At 42.4% G+C, this 17,056-nt stretch overlaps 1 protein-coding gene across 2 annotated transcripts in view; it reads right to left on the bottom strand.

Annotated features, from left to right (window-relative positions):
- Positions 1–15,778, bottom strand: part of LOC129857917 (bifunctional heparan sulfate N-deacetylase/N-sulfotransferase 1-like) — a 96,603-nt gene extending 80,825 nt beyond the window's left edge. For both annotated transcript variants that reach the window (XM_055926610.1, XM_055926611.1), the window contains exon 1: positions 15,621–15,778. The gene's annotated coding sequence lies outside the window, so the exon portion shown is untranslated. The remainder of the gene's footprint in view (positions 1–15,620) is intronic.
- Positions 15,779–17,056: the final 1,278 nt, after the last annotated feature.

Raw genomic sequence — 17,056 nt, 5'->3', positions numbered from 1 at the left:
TGTTTTAGTACTATATCTCTTGACACAATGGTGAAAATAATCATGGCCTCTAAACCTTCAAGCTGCATACTGGACCCTATTCCAACTAAACTACTGAAAGAGCTGCTTCCTGTACTCGGCCCTCCTATGTTGAACATAATAAACGGCTCTCTATCCACCGGATGTGTACCAAACTCACTAAAAGTGGCAGTAATAAAGCCTCTCTTGAAAAAGCCAAACCTTGACCCAGAAAATAAAACAACTATCGGCCTAAATTGAATATATCGAACTTCCATTCCTCTCAAAAAATTAGAAAAAGCTGTTGCGCAGCAACTCACTGCCTTCCTGAAGACAAACAATGTATACGAAATGCTTCAGTCTGGTTTTAGACCCCATCATAGCACTGAGACTGCACTTGTGAAGGTGGTAAATGACCTTTTAATGGCGTCAGACCGAGGCTCTGCATCTGTCCTCGTGCTCCTAGACCTTAGTGCTGCCTTTGATACCATCGATCACCACATTCTTTTGGAGAGATTGGAAACCCAAATTGGTCTACACGGACAACTTCTGGCCTGGTTTAGATCTTATCTGTCGGAAAGATATCAGTTTGTCTCTGTGAATGGTTTGTCCTCTGACAAATCAACTGTACATTTCGGTGTTCCTCAAGGTTACGTTTTGGGACCACTGTTTTCACTATATAGTTTACCTCTTTAACTTTCACTGCTATGCGGATGACATACAGCTGTACATTTCAATGAAACATGGTGAAGCCCCAAAATTGCCCTCGCTAGAAGCCTGTGTTTCAGACATAAGGAAGTGATGGCTGCAAACGTTCTACTTTTAAACTTGGACAAAACAGAGATGCTTGTTCTAGGTCCCAAGAAACAAAGAGATCTTCTGTTGAATCTGACAATTAATCTTGATGGTTGTAAAGTCGTCTCAAATAAAACTGTGAAGGACCTCGGCGTTACTCTGGACACTGATTTCACTTTTGACGAACATATCAAGACTGTTTCAAGGATAGCTTTTTTCCATCTACGTAACATTGCAAAAATCAGAAACTTTCTGTCCAAAAATGATGCAGAAAAATGTATCCATGCTTTTGTTACTTCTAGGTTAGACTACTGCAATGCTCTACTTTCCGGCTACCCGGATAAAGCACTAAATAAACTTCAGAATCCTGACTAGAACCAAAAAATTTGATCATATTACTCCAGTGCTAGCCTCCCTACACTGTCTTCCTGTTAATGCAAGGGCTGATTTTAAGGTTTTACTGCTAACCTACAAAGCATTACATGGCTTGCTCCTACCTATCTTTCCGATTTGGTCCTGTCGTACATACGTACACGTACACTACGGTCACAAGAAGCAGGTCTCCTAATAGTACCAGGAATTTCTAAGCAAACAGCTGGAGGCAGGGCTTTCTCCTATAGAGCTCCATTTTTATGGAATGGTCTGCCTACCCATGTGAGAGACGCAGACTCGATCTCAACCTTTAAGTCTTTACTGAAAACTCATCTCTTCAGTGGGTCATATGATTGAGTGTAGTCTGGCCCAGGAGTGTGAAGGTGAACGGAAAGGCTCTGGAGCAACGAACCGCCCTTGCTGTCTCTGCCTGGCCGGTTCCCCTCTCTCCACTGGGGTTCTCTGCCTCTAACCCTATTACAGGGGTCACTGGCTTACTGGTGCTCTTTCATGCCGTCCCTAGCCCCCCCTTGGGTTGTGCCGTGGCGGAGATCTTTGTGGGCTATACTCGGCTTTGTCTCAGGATGGTAAGTTGGTGGTTAAAGATATCCCTCTAGTGGTGTGGGGGCTGTGCTTTGGCAAAGTGGGTGGGGTTATATCCTTCCTGTTTGGCCCTGTCCGGGGGTATCATCGGATGGGGCCACAGTGTCTCCTGACCCCTCCTGTCTCAGCCTCCAGTATTTATGCTGCAGTAGTTTGTGTCGGGGGGCTAGGGTCAGTTTGTTATATCTGGAGTACTTCTCCTGTCTTATCCGGTGTCCTGTGTGAATTTAAGTATGCTCTCTCTAATTCTCTCTTTCTTTCTCTCTCTCGGAGGACATGAGCCCTAGGACCATGCCTCGGGACTACCTGGCATGATGACTCCTTGCTGTCCCCAGTCCACCTGGCCATGCTGCTGCTCCAGTTTCAACTGTTCTGCCTGCGGCTATGGAACCCTGACCTGTTCACTGGACGTGCTACCTGTCCCAGACCTGCTGTTTTCAACTCTCTAGAGACAGCAGGAGCGGTAGAGATACTCTTAACGATCGGCTATGAAAAGCCAACTGACATTTACTCCTGAGGTGCTGACTTGCTGCACCCTCGACAACTACTGTGATTATTATTATTTGACCATGCTGGTAATTTATGAACATTTGAACATCTTGGCCATGTTCTGTTATAATCTCCACCCGGCAAAGCCAGAAGAGGACTGGCCACCCCTCATAGCCTGGTTCCTCTCTAGGTTTCTTCCTAGGTTTTGTCCTTTCTATGGAGTTTTTCCTAGCCACCGTTCGTCTACACCTGCATTGCTTGCTGTTTGGGGTTTTAGGCTGGGTTTCTGTACAGCACTTTGAGATATCAGCTGATGTAAGAAGGGCTATATAAATAAATTTGATTTGAAACACATTGCAAAAATACCTGAAGTTGGAGACGTATATCTCCCTCACTAACTTTAAGTGTCAGCTGTCAGAGCAGCTTACCGATCACTGCAGCTGTACACAACCCATCTATAAATAGCCCATCCAACCAACCACCTACCTCATCCCCATATTTGTTCTTCTGCTCTTTTGCACACCAGTGTTTTTACTTGCACATCCTAATCTGCACATATATCACTCCAGTGTAAATAGCTAAATTGTAATTACTTCGCCACTATCGGCCTATTTATTGCCTTACCTCCTTACTTCATTTGCTCACACTGTATACAGATTTTTCTACTGTGTTATTGAATGTACGTTTGTCTATCCCATGTGCAACTCTGTGTTGTTGTTTTTGTCGCACTGCTTGGTCACAGTTGTAAATGAGAACTTGTTCTCAACTGGCCTACCTGGTTAAATAAAGGTGAAATAGATAATTATTATTATTATTATTTATGTTAGCCTCAGAAGGCAGGATCACCCAGTCCTCTGGATCAGCAGAGCCCTCCTGCAAGGCTCGCTGTTGTTTTTGTCGAAGCGTGCATGATAAACATTCAAATCGTCTGGTAGAGGCATCATGTAGCTCACGGTTAGGTCCTCTTTTATAATCCGTAAAAGACTGTAGTCCTTGCCACATGCTACGAGTGTCAGAGCTGGTGTAGTAGGATCCCACCTTATTCCTGTATTGTCTTTTCGCATGTTTGGTGGCTCTGCAGAGGTCGTATAGGACTTCTTGTACGTGTTCATAGCCTCAGGGTTAGCTACTATAGCCTTATGTGCGTCGACCCTGTCCTTTAACTTGGCACGTAACTCTGTTCATCCAGGGTTTTTGGTTGAGGAAGCAGCACATTTTCACTGTGGGGACAACATCGCTGATGCACTTCCTTATGAAGCAGTCACTCTGAAACTGTTTAACCTATACGCTCACAGAGCAGAGACCGGGGAAGGGAAAGAGACAGAGAGAGAGAGGAACATTCAGAGAGGAAGATCTTTTAAGGCCATGGTGGTTTGTTTGCACGTGGACAGTTCTACAGCTCAGAGTGTGAGGCCTATCTGGGTGTGTGGGTGTGTGAAGTATCAATGTGCAGGGGCCAACTGGGTAAACAAAGGAGGGCCGAGGAGTACCCTCTACTTTCCACCTGTCCCCCTACATACCCACACTAACCATTACCCTGAGTCTCAAATCCCCGTACCTACAGACACACACACCGACGAGGTACACAACACACACATGCATACACAATTAATGGCAAAATGTATCCACAAACCATAACTCATCCGATCTGGTAACCGATAGCACTTGAGGACACGATCATAGCATCCAGCGGTGAAGTAGCTCATTCCCATTACCAGACTCTCTCGTACTCTGAAATACCTTCACTAACAGCTATTGTAGCACTGCTAGCTCTGGAGTGCTGCTCCCACGCTGTGTGAATGTAACCATGCCCCCAGGGCAAGCGCCAAACACTAAGGTGAAGCCCATTAACATCCAGCCAGCTTGTTTTTAAACCACTAAATAAAACAGCCAACATTTTACATCTTGCATATAATAACCTTTCATAGCAGAGAGAGAGAGGGGGGGGGGGGGGCTAGGGAAGAAACAGCAGGCCGCTGGGGGTTTGAACACCGATAATATAGGCCAGTCTACATGGCTTTAAGTTCTTCATCTATCTATTATTCAGCTCTTCTTCTTCATTTCAAAAGTGCTTTTACACGGCCTGTTTGTCACGGAAGAAACGTATAGGACCTCAGCTAACCCCAGCCTTAGATATAGAGAGGTCATGTAGCCTATACAGGCAAAACAGACCCAAACATGAGCATGTAATCTTAGCGATATTGACACCGGTACAATGAATCAGAATGTTATTCGGTTACACTTCACATGAAATGTATCTTACACTTCTCAAACGACTTACATTTGCCTACTCTATGACAGTGGAAAGATTGTCGTATAAACTGTAAAGCAAGGTGAATCAGAAACAGGGGAACGCAACATATAGGTGAGCCTACTGTCTCTTTGGAAGGTCTCCTCGTCCCTTACAGGAAGCTGGAGCTACATAGAACTACAACGACGAAATTGCTCTCCTCTCACTTTCCCAGCCCTCACCATCCTGTCATGTGCAATGTGGTGTAACGCTACACCCCATACCTTCATTATCGCCGACTAGAGGAGTCTCTAGAATGTATCCGATCCCAGCCCAGAGGAGCAACACCTTGGAAACTCACCTCCGCCTCTCCCCTATCTCTATCTCTCCCCTGCCCGCCTGAGCCCCCCTCCTAACTTTCCAACGAGCGGAAATTCCTCCAGAGGCTCCGACGGCCTGTGACATGTGTTCCTGGCGGCGGCGGAGTGGTGACGAGATGTGGACACAACGGCTGGGTTGGGTTTCAAAGCTATTCTGTTTCTGGAACTTCACGTCACTTCACTTCAGCCACATTCACTTCCACTCCCAGTCTCCCACACCCCAAATCAGCCCCAGCCCGAGAGGACATCATACTGGGTCATCAACACCTCATCAGGGGGCTTGTCTCCTAGCTATATGAGAAACCGAAGTACGGAACTTTCTGACCACAAATCAAGTGTTTTACCACTAAACCTAGGCCTAACATTGTCGCTAGTTCCTAACACACCAGCCGTCCTGGGAATGAAGCTACTACTTTAACCCTTGATTGAGAATACATTACTCATGTACTGTGCTCAGGAATTCTGACAATGTAGTCAATTGCGTCCTTCCGAGCATGAGTCATGACCATCACCATGGGTTTACCTCATCTCATCTATCTTCCTTCTCCTGAATGAGTGTCATCCCCACAGTAACTACTAACTAGGCCTATATGATGTGTGTATGAGTCACTGGACAGGATAATTCAGTGGGGGAATTATGACAGTGGAAAATCATTTCCCTGGGCCTGGGCTGCAGAGGGAGAGGAGGCCGTGGCTAATCGTTCAGTAATCTGATCCACCACCACCACCACATACTGGAGCGTTCACACACACACACACACACACACACACACACACACACACACACACACACACACACACACACACACACACACACACACACACACACACACACACACACACACACACACACACACACACACACACGCACACACACACCCTGTGACTGCCAAAAATCTGTCTTGCCATAGATTTTCAAGCTGATTTAAGTCAAAACTGTAACTAGGCCACTCAGGAACATTCAATGTCGTCTTGGTAAGCAACTCCAGTGTAGATGTGGCCTTGTGTTTTAGGTTATTGTCCTGCTGAAAGGTGAATTTTTCTCCCAGTGTGTTGGAGAGCAGACTCAACCAGGTTTTCCTCTAGGATTTTGCCATTTATTTTTATCCTAAAAAACTCCCTTGTCCTTGCCGATGACAAGCATACCCATAACATGATACAACCACTACCATACTTGAAAATATGAAGAGTGGTACTCAGTAACGTGTTGTGTTTGCCCCAAACATAATACTTTCTTTTCAGAACAAAAAGTACATTTATTTGCCACATTTTTCACAGTATTACTTAAGTGCCTTGTTGCAAACAGGATGCATGTTTTGGAATATTAGTGAATAATATAGGGTTAGTGACACAAAATCTCAATTGAATACATTTTATATTTATACCTTTGCTTATTCGATCTGGTCACTAACATCGGCCTACGGCACAGCACCAAATTCTTGTTTCAACAACAACTAATCTGTGCTTCGGAACCCAAAATTTGTACCGCTTGACTGTTGACCAAATAATGATCATTTTCCTATTTCACATAGGCCTAGTTTGGGTGGGTTAAAATGATATACCTCAGTGGTGGTACTGGCTAAGCCGCTAAAGATAGCTGTAACATCACACTACCTTCAATACTTATGGGACGAAGATGTAACATATTCTGGCAAATGAATTACCATATTTGTGAGGAAGAAAAATGCTGCACATATCATGCTTTGCATTCGATCCGTCAACCCAGGCCGCATGATCCTGCTTGCTCTGGACTCCAGAGAAGTGACAATGTGACATGATATCCCTACTTGATATTGACTGCTAACATCAATGACTTTCAGCGCAAAATCTGTATCTTGCATTTTGAAAATGCATCATGCTTTATGGCTGTAATGACAGGCTACATTGGCGCAGCCATCGTGCGGGCGTTAGCCCTGTGCGCGTGCGCGAGGGTCGCGAGCTTTGAATCCCTCCTTTTTAGGGGTCACAGGTCAAAATGTTTGAAAACATTGGAGCTCGCGAACAGATTTCTGATTTGCTGTAGGCCTACAGCTACACTCTTAAAAATAAAGGTGCAAGTTGGAACCAAATAAGGTTCTTGAGAGCAATGCCATAGGGGAACCAATGAACCATAAATGGGATGGTTCTTTGAAGAACCCTACAAAAATCCCAAACCAGGAATGTTTAAGCCCTACAGCCCTGCTATTGAAAAGCCCTGCTGTAGGGTTTTAAGCCTTGTGGCGTTTTCACACATAGTTTTGAGCTATTGTTCAATTCAGAGTTAGATCATTTGTTACAAAGTGTTATTTATTTTGGGGGGGTTCCGTTTGTTTACACATTGTCAAATGTCAAACAAATTAAAATCCCTAAACAAAACCAGGTGTCCATGCAAGTAATTTGTTTGTTGGACAAAAATGCGTGTGTCCCAATCTTCATATTACTTTCGCTTTGACCTTCAAACAACATGCGGGATGAAACAATGCAATAGCCGCTCTAAATGCGATGTGAATGGGGTATATTCAGTAGCCTATTATCCCTGGTATAGCCCTCTAACCTGCATCCGATGCATTCAGAAATGAGCTGCTACTCAGAGAATGTTTCAGAGATATCAAATTATGATGCTGCGTGCATTTCATCAAATGCTCGCAATCAAACAACCAATAATACTGCGCGACACTGGTTCTTTTGCCGTGTTTGGTCCCGACTGCGTTCTCACCTGCAGAGATCTGACTGCACCATGTAGGAATTGAATCGCAACGAGACCACCCTTTTTTGGGCGAACCACAGTGTGTTGTTTAGTACGATCCCGAGTGCGGCTAATGTGTTCAAACCAAACGGACTGAACTAAAGGGTGTAAATGCACCAGAGTTCAGAAAAACACTTAAAACCAATTTTGGTGTCAAAGCCCCCTTATTTGCATATACCCCAGGGTGCCTTTTAAGTGAATTTTAGAGTTACCAGTACCACCCGTGACTGTGTTTGCTAGTGACAGAGACATGTTGTTGCATTCATTCATTTTCAGTCCTGTGGCCTTCGCCAAGGGAGAGCCTAAGTGAATTGATTGTCATTCAAATTAAATTCTTTAAGACAATAAATATATTTTATAAGGCCTTTGATTTTTACCCTAATACTAGCAACGTGCATGCCCCGCCCACCTGTCTTTTCAGCCGTCTATTTCCTGTGTTTCAGGTGCAAAATCCACTTGTCACTTAAATCTCTCTGGATTGATTGCTTTCATTTTACTCCTGCGACTCGTTCCTACTCTTGCTAGTGCCTGTCGTTTTTTCCCGTTAACGTTACGACTGTGGGAATGTTTGTAGTAACCAGTCAAACACACCCCAGTTAACGGTTGAAATGGGTTCAATGCAATACATTGTCTTTCCGTTGAACCTATAAGAACGCTAAAGTTTAGTCAGGGATTTAACGCACCTTATCAACACTTACATCACAAGAAAGAGGAGAAAGGGAACTTTCATTTGATGGGTGTTCATTTTGTGGAATTTAAAAAAGTTATAATTTAATAGAGTTGAAATGTTTACAAATTAGATGCGCTGATATGAAAGCAACTTCTAAAAATGAACACTCAGATTATAGTGATATTATGTCTGATCTCACAAACAATGTAAAGTGTGTTTATATTAGGTGTAATCTAGAGCCATCGTGTTGATTTTCTATCCGAGGTTATCCTGCTTTTGGTAAACATTGAATTATGCAAGAGTAATGTGACAACAACAGTAATTCAAATCAAATGTATTGGTCACATACACATATTTAGCAGATGTTATTGCGGGTGTAGCGAAATGCTTAATTATTGAGGCAGTCTAGACGGTGCAGGTGAGTGCAGGTAGGGTAGACAGAGCATGGTTTTGCAGTAGTTGCAGCCTTGTCCCACCCCTTTATGTAAATGTATTAATATATGAAAATACAACCAGTGTGTTTATGAAAATTAGGCACCTCATTTTCTTTATTTTAACACAAAATATTATTTTAGAAACCTGATACAATAAGAACATGTATATGTGTGTGCATTCTAAGATTATTTTTTTTTACATTTGACAATAGATTGAATCCCTTTACTCCATGTCTGTGCCAGTGAAAAGGTTTATGTGCTATAATTCATTCAATTTCTGATGAAATATAAAATTTCTAAAAGTTTTGATTGTTTTCATCAATTGTCCAACTGTTGCATTTCTTTAAATTGTTTTTAAAAACGTAACAATTTCGATTACTATTGCTACTAATACAGTAACCCGAAACTCATAGTTTACAGGCCACATCAGGCCTGCGAGTCACATACAGTATATGCTGGCTTGCAAAGTGATGTGTAATTCCTATTGGAATCCAGCCAGAGTGGGGATATCCAACGTTTATTAATCCGCAACCTGCATTCAGAATGACTGCCTGGGTTAGGAAGACTACGATATGAGGCTACGTAAAACATTTAAACTAGAACAACCATTTCAGTAGCATGTGCAATACGTCCATGTAGCAGATTGGAATAGTTTAGAAAAAGTTATGTTATTTATATTTGAGTAGCATAAGATTAATTAATCAATGTACGTACATGGAAAAACACAGATATTGAAACAAACAATTCCAGAAATCAACCTGCAATAGAGCATGCTGGGAAATATGATAACGATGGGCGTGGATTTGTTTCAACTCTGGATATTAACACCAACACTTGGGTTCTTTTAAACCACTGAGTTTTCATTTAACTCTTAAATCAACACTAGAAATATTACACACACAAAAATCAACAAGTTAACACTGGCCAATTTGCTGTGTGCTATGAAAGGGACACATCTGCAGGCTTCCATACATTTCAAGAGTCTTTTAGAATTCTGAAGAACCGTAGATGTCAAGAACCCCACACTTAACTCAAAGGTTGTTTATCGGGTAAGAGTTCTCCTAAGAACCTCAAAGGGATACTTCATAATGTTGGCAATGATGCCCTTTATCTACTACCCAGAGTCAGATGAACTCATGGATACCATTTGTATGTCTCTGCATGCAGTTTGAAGGAAGTTGCTAACTAGCACTAGTGCAATAGCTAACTAGTGTTAGCGCTCATGCTAGTTAGCATTGGCTCACAAAACTACGTCTCACTTCCTTCATACTGGACACAGAGAGCCTGCAGATGTGTCCCTTTCATAGCACAAAGCAAATTGGCCAGTGTTTATTTGTTCATTTTTTCTGTGTAATATTTCTAGTGTTGATTCAAGACTTAAATGAACACTCAAAGTATCCATTTAAGAGCTGAGGAAGAACCATTTAAAACCTTCATTTTTTTTCAGTGTAGTATCGGGTGCAGTACAAGCGTCAAATTCTAGGGAGAGAGGATTGCCATCAATAAATATGCCACTTAATTTTTTGGGGGTGATCAAGAATATTAACAGTTTACTTGGCATGCCCACCAACAATGGGGCAAGTGTAACAGTATAACTTTAGTACGTCCCCTCATCCCGACACGGGCGCGAACCAGTGACCCTCTGCACACATCAACAACAGTCACCCACGAAGCATCATTACCCATCGCTCCACAAAAGCCGCGGCCCTTGCAGAGCAAGGGGAACCACTACTTCAAGGTTTCAGAGCAAGTGACGTCACCGACTGAAAGGCTGCTAGCGCGCACCACCGCTACCTAGCTAGCCATTTCACATCGGTTACACAAGCAACAATTATTAGCATAGACCTACTGGTCTTTTGGTATGTCAACATTTCTTGAAATTGATAGTTTACTAGTATACAAAAGCATGCATTTGGAATTTGTTGTTAAAATGTATTATTACATAATCAAAAAGTGTTCTAGACAAAATAATGAAAAAGGCTGTCTGGTACCCTCAATAAATATTCAAAGATTTGTAGTTGAACAAGACTTTGCACATACAGATTTTTTTTTATTACTTGATTTGAACTTGATTTGAACTATGAACTTGACTTGCTCTTAGAATGCACGACTTGGACTTGACTCGACCCGTTCTACTTTGGACTCGACTTGAGACTCTGACCGTGTGACTTGAGACTTACTAGTGACTCGAATAAGTGACTTGGTCCCACCTCTTGCCTTTTTATATTCAAACAACTCTCGAGGTTTTCCTCTAGGTTTTACTGATATGATCTGGTGAATCACTAATACTGGGCTGTGCTGTAGTTGTACTGTCCAAATGTGTTTACTTCTACGACACTCTCCCAGTCAGTACCAAATGCCACTCCGTTGATCTGTTCCAAGAAATCCAATTTCAACATATTGGACATTGTCAGCATTAGGCTAATCTGAATAAATATCCTATATAAACATCTAATGAATGTATCCCTTACAATCAATTGGCCAAAGAGCATACAGCGGACAAACTAATGGAGAGGGAGAAGTCAAAGGATGAAGTACTATGGAACAGCCACTGCAGCCACTACATGTCTATGGGTGCCGCCAGCAGTCTTGTGTTGGGGCAGAAGGATAGGGTCAGTGGACATAATGTATTGGAGGTTTGCCTGGTTCCCCTCTTATTCTATAGACTGAGTTCTGGGTTGGCCCCCCACACACACACTGAGCACTAGTGATGGGCATTCCGTCTCTTTTCAGTGAGCCGGCTCGTTCGGCTCAGCTCACCAAAAAGGGACGTCTCTTTTGGCTCCTAAACGGCTCTTTAAAACAAATATGTTTTGTATTTTTTCAAGTCAAACAGTTTGACTATGATTGGTGTTAAAACAATTCTAATTCAATTATTAAATGAAATCATACTCTTACCTTAACCACAATGTATTTAAAAATGCATTGGTTCGTTATGAAAAAGAATTTAACAAAGTGCATATAAATCTAACCATTCAAAACGAATACAATCTGAACAGCATAATAGAATATTGCACCATATCAAAGAAAAATAAATAACAATTAGCAAAACTGCAGCATCCCACAAATTGAAATAAATGTAAAAAAGAAGGATGCTATTACACATGTGCATTTAAAGTATAACTTTTTTAATGTATATAAACAAAGTGCATATAAATGTAACAACTGAAAACGAATACAATCTGAACAACATGATAATAGAATATCACACCATATCAAAGAAAATAACAATGTGCAAACCTGCAGCATCTCACTTAAAACATTAAACTGGTCCTTCTTTTCTCTCTCTTCTTTATTGCCATGTTATAACCAGCAGCACACAATAATGCTGATCATATTTTGCTTTTATGAGAGATTTGCATTCAGAAATGCAAGCTGCCTCACTTTCCAGGGGCTGATGGGGTTTCTTCTCTCAGTAATTACTTGTCCTATTTTCGAGAAGACCCTCTCAAAGGGAACGGATGTGGCCACGATGCAGTCTCCCTGTCATGACTTTAGTAAGCCGTTGGTAGACAGAGGCCTTGTTCTTCCACCAGCTCAGAGTATCTGCAGATCTTTGGAGGAGGGGCTCCTCCAAATAAGATCAGACATCCATTATGGCATCTGCTGAGGGATTCCTTCGTGCTGCTTCCCCAGTTGCTCTCTCGTCAAACAGCATCCAAACAGCAGACATTTGTGGCACTACTGCTGGTGCTTCTGCTCCATCTGATCCCTCTTCTTCCTGTTGCCCTGGTGCATGAGCCAGCTGACTGCTGGGGCTGTCCCTCCCTGCTGCTGAGGTTATTCTTTGAAGAGCCTTATCAATCTCTGGCATCACTGAAGGCTTACTTCTTAAACCTGGGGTCAAGTGCAGCGGTTTCTGATAGTATGTGATTATATTCCATTCTGTGGAACTTTTTGTCCATTGATGAACATAGGGTGTCCATCAACTCTGTCACATGTCCTGTGGTTACATTTGTTTCTTTCTGGAGGCTGGCTGTGATTCGCTGCAAGCCCTTACACAGGAGTATCATTTTTGAGGCTGTCACATAGCTGAAAAGAGAGAACAGTAACTTATTAGTTCAGGTTAATGTTTTGTCTACTGATACTACATTCGCATCTACTGCTCATATACATATATAATACTGGATTAAATAATGATGTAGTAATAACTGCTTACTGTACCTCTCTCCACAGTGACCCCTCAAAGGGTTCCAGGACTCCGCACACCTCCTCCACCACCTCCCATTCCTCTTGGGTCAGAGCATCAACAGGTGCATTGAAAATGGCCAGGGTAGAGATGATGGCATCCTTTGACTCAAGAAACCGCTTCGACATATAAAATGTTGAATTCCACCTTGTAGTGCAGTCTTGTTCAGGCCTCAGCTCAGGCAGCCCCATCTGACTTTATTTGTTCAGCATCTACTGTGCTCCTGTGGAAGTATTCCACAGCTGCTTTCACTTTGTCCACAGTGGACTTCATCACCTTCAGAGCATCTCTTACAATCAGGTTGATTGTGTGGGCAAGACATGGGTGATGGGTCCATTTAGACATTTTCATAGCTTTGGTTATGTTAGCTGCATTGTCACTAACACAACAGACCACTTTTCCATCTACTTGCCATTCTCTGGCCACTCTCAACAGTTCTTCTGTCAATTTCTCTGAGGTGTGTCTGTCGCTGAACTCAAAGCAGTCCAGAAGACTGCTAGACATCGAAAAATCTTCAATGAAGTGACACGTAACCGACATGTTAGAAGTGGTTAGTTACCCTTGATGTCCAGCAGTCAGTGGTAAGACAAACTGCAGTAGCTTTTTGGACTCTTTCCCGCACTGAAGCCTGTGTGCTCTCGTACAGTTGTGGAATACGTGATTTTGAAAGGGTTTTCCTGCTTGGAATTGTGTACATTGGATGTAGACTATTGCTATAATTTCTAAAACCTCTGTCCTCCACGATCGAAAATGGCTGGAAATCGGTGGCAATCATTTTAGCCAATGCAATATCAATTTGGCCTTGTTTTGCTACAGACATAGACTTTGGCATAAACTGGTCCATAGAAGACTGCGTTGCTGTTGTTCGCAGAGTAGGCCTACTTGACTGATGGATACATCTTCACGTGTGGAGGTGCTGGCTCCACCACTATTTACTTGCAGGCCCGCTAGTTTCTCCAAGCTCCGCTACAGCTAACTTTACAGGCGGGTGCACAGTTCGCATATGCCGGTGTAGGTTGTGCGTAGAACCGGCATTATATGAGATTTTGTTTTGGCAAATTCTACACTGTGCTCTAACATAGTCTACATTATTAAAATGTATCCAAATGCTACCGTGCTTCCGACTCATTTTCCAGCTGTTGTTTTCACAGTTGTCCTTCCTCTCTCCTCGGATGCTAAGTCTGTGACTGTGAGTGAGTTGGCTCCGCCCTCCCTCACGCATCTTTGGTTCATTGGTTGACACTGCGTGTCTGATTGACAGGAACAACAGGTGAGGCTGTTAGTCTGAGCAGACAGTCAGAACGAATGTGTGTGCGCTTGAGCATTTAGGCCTATATTACTTTATTTCTTTTTTTTGTTCTTTGAATTAGTTAATTCTATTCATTTAAATCTTTTGATTATTCATATCTTATTATTTATTTATTTTTTTGTATAAATAGATTCGGATCTTCTGATATGCAAGCCGGCTCCCAACGTTCAGCTACAAGAGCCGGCTCTTAGAGCCGACTCGTTCGCGAACGACCCATCACTACTGAGCACGGCTTTGAGGGGCACTGACATGGAAAAATACAAGAACTGGTATGTTGTGGGGCTACTGTGGTTCCCATCAGCCTAAACTAGCCATGAATAACATTACATTCTAGTCAACACAGCAGCATGTTTACAACATGCTTATAACAGCCTTACATAGCCTTTATAATAGCACATTAGGATGAAGTCATGCTGAGATTTGATCACATTGCAGCAGCAGCCGTAAAAAAATGCACTGGCATTTCTCTATATGGAAACTGTCTGAATTTGACTCAATAGGAAAATGTGTGTATAAAAACATGTGTAAACATATATAAACGTATATATGATATATATCTTTGTACTTCTTAGTCATGTGCATGTATATCATCATCACCATAATGATGTTATGTAGCCTACAGTTTCTCCAATTCTATGTAGGGTGGATACTGAAGTTGGCTACTTTGAAGGAAGGCTCTTCTAGACAAACGATGCAGCAGCCTAATCACTTACTGCCTTCCCTCCACATCAGTCAGTCCTAGCGGGACATAGTCTACATAACCAACTTTCCACTGTCACGTGAAACGTTATTGAATTAAAAAATGAATTGTTGGGTGCAGTCAGAAAAAAATGTGGTCCAAAGTGCTCCATCTTTAGGTATAAAAATAAGGAAATATATGTACACTTTTTTTCTCGCATAATTCCAATCGGCAACATTGCAAAAGATGAAGACAACAGCAGGTTGTTTGCCCACTTCGACAGTGTTTTCAGATTCTGTCTGTACCCTCATTCAGAATGGTAAGTAGACTTACTGAACAGTTACAATCAATCCTAACGATACTTACTCACAGGCCACAAAGTTACAATAATAAGTTAATATCTTGCTCGTGCGAAGTTGTATCACGGGGCTTCACTTACTTGATGCAGATATTCAAACACCCGGACACAATTCCAGGCGGAAAACTTTGACTAGAATTCACACAAATGGCCTTCATTGGTACCGCTATTTAATAGCCAAAAACTGCTGTGAGATTCAACTCTGTACCCGGGCTTCGTTTTCAATTCATGGGAAATTCAGGCCAAAACTGTGGCTGCATTTTCAGTCTGCGCCAAGGCGAGTGGATGATAGCAAGCCAGTCGGGGCTAGTAGTTGAACGATTGAGCAGCGATCAGCTCGTCTTGACCAAAACATTTGCACCAGAAAACGATGTACTTTGTCACACTCACCTTCTCAATCGGCATCTGGTAGAATTAATACTTCGATTCGACCAAAGCAAACACGACGCCTCATCTCGCTTTCCCTGTACCCGGGCTCCGTTCTCCCGTTTTTGCAGACTTGTCTGATGAGAGAAATGTCAGAATGTCCCTCTTTCTGCAGAGCTATACAACACTGCCCCACAATGGTCGACAGGGGGCACCAGCACGGCATCAACTGTCCCTAATCAGGTTACAGGGTTATCTCATTAAATTAATACTGTAGTTACATTTCATATTTAGCTCATCTTCTGGACAGTCTGTCCAGTAGTTCACCAAATATTTTAATTGGTTTATTTAGTAATACGGATGAAAAATAGTTCAGAAATAGTTCCTACCTGTTCATTAATTTATACATTGGTTGAAAATGCGTGATATACTGTAAATTCATTCAAGTACTGCTTGCCAAGTAAGCACTGAGATAGTAATCACACAATTCAAACCATTGTCACCCCACTACTTTCAAGAGGCTCTCCAGACCATTGAAGACCATTCATGCAAACATTATTCAATATTCATCATGGCACACCTATGATTAACATGTGATCTGTAATAATAAGTATAAGTAGTCTGCCATTTTTATCACGTTTTATGTGGACTTGTATTGCTTATCTCTGTCAAGGTTGCTGACAACACATTGACAGACTAGACTAAAAAACAAACATACTGCTTTATACGAGAGTTAATGAGGACCACTTCAATTGGAGACTTGAAGTTGAAGGTTAAGCAAATAAATAGCTGGAAACACTGTGTTTCCATGGCTTCACCTTTCTTCTTTCTCTCTAAAACAGAGAGGGGCTAACAACAAGTGTCTGTCTGAGCACCGAGGGCTCATTCCAAACCCTTTATCCCCCTGAACAAGCAAATAATGTAAAACTGAATCAGGATCAGTTTTCACAAGAATAAAGTCACCACACATGTATGTCCTCTGACCTTGAGACACATGCGGCCTGTAATTTGATTTTGGAGGGACGAAGCCGTCCTTCAAACAGATTTGCCTGTCTCACCCAGATCTCATGACTCGGGGCAAGGGGTGTAACACCACACAACTAATTTGGAGTCCAAGACAGGCAAGGAAGCCAACACTGAGAGACTTAACTTTATTGTCTTTGTCTTTCCCAAAATGAAGCTGACGCAGTCCTCAGTCAATACTATGTGTGTCCTGTGGCTAAATGAGGGAGTATATCAGGCATTTAAAATTCGCCCTGGCCACAGGGGCAATCGATAAATAAACCGAGGTAGTCGGATGAGAACATAATTAAAAACTATATTGATGTGTTCTGAGGGAGGGACCGTGGCTGTCCTGTGCCATGTGAAAACACAGGAGTCTGCTGTACCCAGTGATAGGTGAGCCAGTTCACGGCAGGAGAGGACATGACTGCCTTTATCTGAACAACATCCAAGTCCAG

This window comes from Salvelinus fontinalis, chromosome 6 (genome assembly GCF_029448725.1).
Source record: "Salvelinus fontinalis isolate EN_2023a chromosome 6, ASM2944872v1, whole genome shotgun sequence".
Classification (NCBI taxonomy): Eukaryota; Metazoa; Chordata; class Actinopteri; order Salmoniformes; family Salmonidae; genus Salvelinus; species Salvelinus fontinalis.
Note: the sequence above shows the minus strand (reverse complement) of the source record. Positions and strands in the feature narration are given on the sequence as shown.